Raw genomic sequence first — 7,069 nt, 5'->3', positions numbered from 1 at the left:
CAGGTCTAGTAACTCAACCCACAACTTTTACTGAGCTCCAGAGCGTTTGTCCAACCAAGGCTACGGGACTAGTAACTCAACCCACCAAGGGCTCCAAAATTTTGTACAACCAAGGCTACGAGAGCATTAACTCAATCAAGGTCTTAGTTCAACTATTAAAGTTGATCATTGATGGCCTTTTAGATTTATATATTTGATTAAAAAAATCATATTAAATAAGAAAAATCAATTTGAAATATAAATATAAATATTTTAAATTCTAAATTATAATTAAATTATATAAAGATAGATAAAATGTTCCTATTAAATATAAATACATTTGAAAATAAAACACTTAATTCTACTTTATAATAAAAATTAATTTGAAATATAATCTTAAATATTTCAAATCTCATATCATTTTAATTAAATTAGGTAAAAATATATGAAATTTTCACTCTAAATATTAAAAATAAAATAAAAGAAAACACTCATCTCCATAAAATTTTTCTATATTAAATGTTTCAATATAAATTTATTTTTTGTATTTATATATTTTCAAGAAGCTTTAAAAGCAATTGTCATGAAATAAGAATCTCCAAGTAGAAGAATTACTTGAAAATAACATTTTTCAAGAAATACCTCAAGTGGATTATGTATTTTGTTTTAATGATACTATTAATGAAGTGACTTTCAATTAGAGGAATTTTGAGGTTTAAATAATAAAAAACTAAAAGTTAGTTATTTGTGAAAAGGTATATTTACAACTCACCTTTTACACTATAAATTTTCTTTTGATGGGTGGATGCTACTCATTTTTTTGTGCAATGAGAGCATGCAAATACAAAAAATTTAGGTACATGCATGCATTCTCAAAAGCATGTGTTCCTTCCCTGATGGGGGTGACGAACATCAAGACCCGTGGTGTGGGGCTACACCCGCACCCATACCTACAGATTTCATAAGAGTGTCTAACACAACTGTCCCAGGAAATAGACTCACAAAGGAGTCAAACATCATGTTTATATATGGTTAAGGCCCTTCACCACCAGTTCCTTTGAATTGGAACCCAATCACCCCACCATTATCTCCTATCAGAACTCTATCCGCTCTTATAACATTCATATGAGACTTAATGAAGCCTTTTCTTCATATCCCTCCACCGTTAGACATATTTATATAATTAGTACTCTCAACCTTTGGCTAATATATATTTAACACATAAAACCATTCTATATGCGTAAATACCTTTACAAAGGAAACTTAAACAAATATACTCTTTTCCGCTTTACGTACGACATAGATTTCGAGGCTAAATCTCATCGCAATCGCTATCAGCTATATTCCATGGCCATACATATATATATGCCTTCCATTTCCCGATATACAATTTCCCTACAAACCCAGGAAATACACTATCGGCACTTTATTCTTCACTATCCTGTTTACAAAGGAAAACACCCCAAAACATATATGTTAGACTTCAAATCCATTGAACCTGTGTCTATAAATGCGTCGGGTCCACTACCCATTGGCCCTTTGTATTATCACAAGTCTTCTCCATATGCCAATTCTGATATCCTGATACCTCCAATTCACTTTATCGCTATTGGTGATCGGCCCTTGCTTAATCCATTGTCGCCAGTCCTTTGCCAGATCTGATATGCAATTTGCGATTAGATCTGGACCGTCGATCTGGATCTTGATGTGATGGTCCCCATTTCATCGACAATCACTCATCGCTATAACTCAATGACTCACTCCGAAGACTTTAAAAGGCTTTCCACCATTGCGATTTAATCTCAGCCATTGATCTTAATGATCCAATGGTTGCTGAGCATCCATCCTTCACTTTTCCACTCGACTCTCTATACTTAGTTTTTCCGTGTTTTCTTCAGTTTCTTCTTTGTAGTTCGGCTCCTTCAAAGGTTCTACTTTCCACTCTTCTACTGCTCAACTCATTATCACTAGGACTTAACTTCACTTCTTCTCTTCAGAGCTCCACTCTAATGCTCTAATTGGACTCAATGGCCCCTTTCAATTCTCTTGAATCGTGCTTCTCTTTCTCTTCTTGTTCTTCAGAACTCCACCTTCCACGGATTAGCTTCTCTGAGCTTAACTCTTAAGTGCATCCTTGCTACGCCATTCCTCCATAGCTTCCTTTGTCTCTTCACTTGGATTCGAAATCCATTGTGATTCCTTTGAATCAATCCGTCCCTCTGCATTCTTCAGAATTCTGCCTGCAACATGTTGCAGAACCTACGAATTCACAGTAAACTCATAGATGGAATACTTTAATATTCTGACACGGTCAGGAAATAACTCTGCTTATATTAATATAAAAACCAAAGATTACATTCGATACTCTTTTCTCTCATACACACACACACACACATAAAGGCTTGATTTCCTATTAGTGGCCTCCTCCTATTGAATGCGCAGGTTCACTTATTTATAAGAATGCATTGGATTGGATCATTGGAGGATCTGATCACCCCTCTAACAAAAGCCCTCAAGCTCTCTGCATGCATACATATGTGGTAGATAAGTCTCCTTGAGACTTTATCCATTCCATCTCTTCCTTTGTTTTAAAACAGAAAAGTCTTCTTATCAACTTCCCATTTAACGCCTAAAAGATCTCTCTTGTACCTAGAATCATGGAACTGTTTAAGAGTTGGATTTGACTTCTACCACTCATGTTCTCATTTATTTATTTTTGAGAGCATTTACATATTCTCCCATTATCTAATTAAATCACACTTAAAGCCCTAAATATTTCCTTAACTTGATACTCAGGAAAACTATTTCCTAAAATGCATGACCCCTTATGTCTACTATTTACAATGATTTTCCTTAGGCTGAATGCTCCTACTTCAGACTACCAAAATAGAAAATATTCATGATCTCCTGATCATGTGTCTTCTGGTCTTGGTCTTCCTAGATCCCACATGTTGTTCTGTAACTATCCAGATGCTTTATTCCTTTGTTGTCGCTGCACTTCTATTGTCTTTTGCTCCATTTTCTTATTCTTGTCAATCATGTTCAACTTTTGATTGATCTTTCTTACTGTTGTTACAATTTTCCTCCATTTGAATTGCTTCATCATCTGCTGCCATATTACTTCAATTTCTATGTCTAGCATATCTTTGGGTTGTTCCATATTCTGCTTCTTACTTCTATCTTCTTCTCTTTGTTTCAAGTTACTGTTGTTTTCTTCTATGCTGAATTTTCTTTTACTTGCTTCATTCTTTGGTTTACTTGCTCTTGCTTTACTTGCTACCATTTTTGCTGCCTCCCTATCATCCTTACCCTCTTTCATGATTGAATCATGACTATTCAGCATTTTCTCCAGCAATTTAACATCTTTGTTCCATGGATTGAATTCTTCCATGAAGTCTTCATCTTTCATCTTTACTTGGCCGCTCACCTATGCCAAATCTCCTCCAACAATTGCAACAAAACCTGCATTCACAAAACACTTGTTAAAATTAAAAACATGAGGCCTTGGTGCCTCTTCTTTCTTTGGAAACATTTCAATTTGTTGCTCTATTTCCTCTTCCTCTTTTAGCATATCAGTATTTTGATTCGAATTATCAGTAGAATTCATGAGAATTTCCATTAGTCTCTCTTCCACACCATTTGTTCTAATGATGCCTTCTTGCTCTTGTCCACTGTAGTGAACTCCTCCTCCTTTAACCTACTGCTAGTTATCTTTACTTTGAAATTGTTTGATTCCTACTGCCTCTTTACCATCTTCAAACAATCTCCGCTCAATCTCTTTGATCACATACTCATACTCATTCATGCTGTTTAATGAACCTGCAAACAAATTGTTGCATCTTCCTGTCTCCATGCCTACTTAAGGCACATCTTCTTCTTCTGAAATTGTAACTCCAGCTTTTGTTCTACCGTCAGGTTCTCTCACCAGTTTCTCCAACAATTTAATCTCTTCTTCACACTTAGTGAGCACTTCATCATAATGCTCTCTTCTTCTAGATTCATCCTTTACATGCTATGTTACAGTATTAAAACACTGTCTTCCTTTGATCCTTGTAATCTCAAGGTATTTCTGCTATAGCAAATCACTACTTCCCTCATTCAAGAGGTCTTCTCCATCATACTCTATTCTCCTAGAGTATTCCTCCAGACTTTCGATATCTTCAAAAGACTATCCATCCTCTTCAAAACACTCCTTTGTTAGTGTTCCTTTTCCCAAGGTTAAATCCTTTGCATAGGGTTCCTCCTTCTTTACATCCTTCAGAAGATGTCCTTCTTCCCTACTATCTATCTCAACAGTTTCCATGGCTATCTCTACTGTGCCTATCATCATAGTGAATTGATGATCCTTTACTATGTTTTTAGCTAACGTAGTCTCTTCCTCAAATTTGCCTTCAGTCCCTTTCTGTTTATCTCCTCTAAAGATATCTTCAAATGATTGTTTTTCTCTTGCAATATCTGCCATCATACACAAACTATCAGTTTTAAAATATAAGACCCTATGGTCTCACTTGATGGTTGAGCCATCATATCTCCTTGTTGTTCTAAATCATTCATATGATTTAGAAATTCTTCGATGGTCTCTTCTTCAATCTCCTTAAGCCCTTCACTTATTTGCTTGACATCTTCCACCAGCTGTATATGAGATCTATCAACCTCATCTTCTTCTAGAATAGAATTTTGATTCTGCTGGTATTTTTCCTTCTTCATGACAATATCAGCCAATTGTCCTTCACCTGCAAACATACACAAATTGTCAAATTTATAACCATGTGACCCTTCAACCTTACTTGAAGTTTCAGTCTTCAAGTCTTCATCTTTGTTATCTCCCATAAATTCTCCTTGTTTTGGTTCACAAATGGATTGTTCCATTTCTAACTCAACTTCCTTGAGTTTTCCCTTCAACCACTTCACTTTCTTCTGCTACAACCTTCTCTGCATCTCATGCCATTATACTGTCTTCTTCCTCAAGACCCAACCTAGTCTCTGGCTTTCCTCAAGCATTCTCCTTAATGCATTGAGTTATTCTTTTAATTCAGAAACCTCTTTGTCAATTTCCTCTTGACTCATCCTCTTGCCATTTGCCTTGGCATCCTTCTTCTCATATATTCTGATGTGGCTTCTCTCTGAACCTCTACTACAACTATCAGTAGTCATATTCTTCTCTTATTTCTTCATGAGCTCTTTTGCAACAAACCTCTGCAATAGCTAGTCCTCTTGGCTGTAATCTTACCTCACTAAGCTCTCCTCACTCAGTATTTTGGTAAGCACGGGTCCTCTATCTAGAACCTCTTCTTGAGCAACACTTTTGCTCCTTCTAGGCTTCTGCAATCTCTCACTTTCTCTTTGGAACACTTCAGTTGTTCTCTCTATCCAATCTCTTGTTGGATTCTTCAGGTTCACTGCCACTTCTCCTTTAGAGTATTCTCCTTACTCTGTCTTTAAGAACTCACCTATTCTTCTCACAGCTTCTCTTGCTGTCACCTGTGCATTAGTATAAAAAACACACATTCTTAATTTAAAACAAAACACATTACCTCACTTCCAAGATCTCAGCATGATCTTGTTTCACCATTCCAGCTATCCTTTGAATGGATTGTCCTTTTTCTGTCTCCAAGTCCTCTTTCCTTCAAAACTTGTGCTAAGCAATCTTTCTTTCTCTTTCCTTCAGGGAATCATATGTTCCTACTTACTCCAAGCCTCTACTGGAACTGCTACAATCTCCCATTGTAGTCTTTATCATTCAGCACATTACCTTTTCGTATGTGCAAATTGCTTTTTGCGGAAATCTTCCCCGCTTTATTTTTGCTCTGATAGTAATTCTACTTTGACCTCAATTCTGCTCTGATACCACTAATGGTGCAAGGCTACACCCGCACCCATACCCACAGATTTCATAAGAGTGCATAACAAAACTGTCCTAGGCAACAAACTCACAAAAGAGTCAAAATTCATGTTTATATATGGTTAAGACCCTTCACCACCAGTTCCTTTGAATCGGAACCCAATCACCTTGCCATTATCTCCTATCGGAACTCTATCCGCTCTTATAACCTTCATATCAGACTTAACAAAGCCTTTTTTTCATATCCCTACATCGTTAGACATATATATATATATATATATATATATATATATATATATATATATATATATATATAGTCCTCTCAACCTTTGGCTAATTACGCCGTAAGGCGTTCCCTCTGGAATGAACACCCCCAGCTGCTACCGTGGACGATTATGAACCATCGATTATCTATGTTAGACGATAGAAGCATCTTCTACCGTCAGCTCCCCACCTTGTGCCATGCAGCGCCAGGTGAGCGTTGCAGCCGGGGGAAGTCTTGATCAAGTCTGGAGAGACATTCACAGGCCTAATTTTCAGACTACTCAGGCCGCGGCGGTGGAGAATTTTCTTGCACAGACGGGCCTTGGACAGCGGGAAGATGAAGAGGAAGAAGAGGAGGAGGATGGCCTGAACCGGGGCAACAATGGCAGCTTGACCATATTTGCAATGGATTCTGTTCTTGCAGGTCAAAACCTGCAGCAACCGGAATGGCTGCAATTTCAACACCAACACCAACAATTTGGGGAATTATCGGCTCAGGCGAACAGTAATATTGATATCCCTGTCGTAGCCGCATCGTCTCATTCCTCCTTCTCTATCATGGGGAAAGAAGGGTTTCCCTCAGTTGGTGCATTTCGTTATGGTTGCACCCATCCCAGGGTTCTACATAGTAGTGGAGCCTTCCCATGGTGATTAGACGACTGCACATTACTGCGTACACAACTCGAGCTTATAACGGGCATGCTTTTGTAAAATTCAACCTCCTTTCCGGTTGTTTTTCTTAATGAACTATTTTCATTGCTGTCAGAGTTTATATACAATTCTAATCAGGTAGTGAAGTTGGATACTAACCGGATCACACTCTCATGAATTTGTGACTACGGGGAAGTACTCCCTAACTTTGGGGTTTCTTGGTAAGTGGTAAAATTTACGCTGTGAATTCTAGTCGTAAAATTTACTTTGGGGTTTCTAGTCGTTACTCTCAGGTGTATGAAATCGATGAGATCCACTCTGAAATTTTCTTTT

This window comes from Pinus tabuliformis, chromosome Q (genome assembly GCF_031772625.1).
Source record: "Pinus tabuliformis cultivar Carrire ecotype Pingquan chromosome Q, CPIR1, whole genome shotgun sequence".
Lineage (NCBI taxonomy): Eukaryota > Viridiplantae > Streptophyta > Pinopsida > Pinales > Pinaceae > Pinus > Pinus tabuliformis.
Note: the sequence above shows the minus strand (reverse complement) of the source record.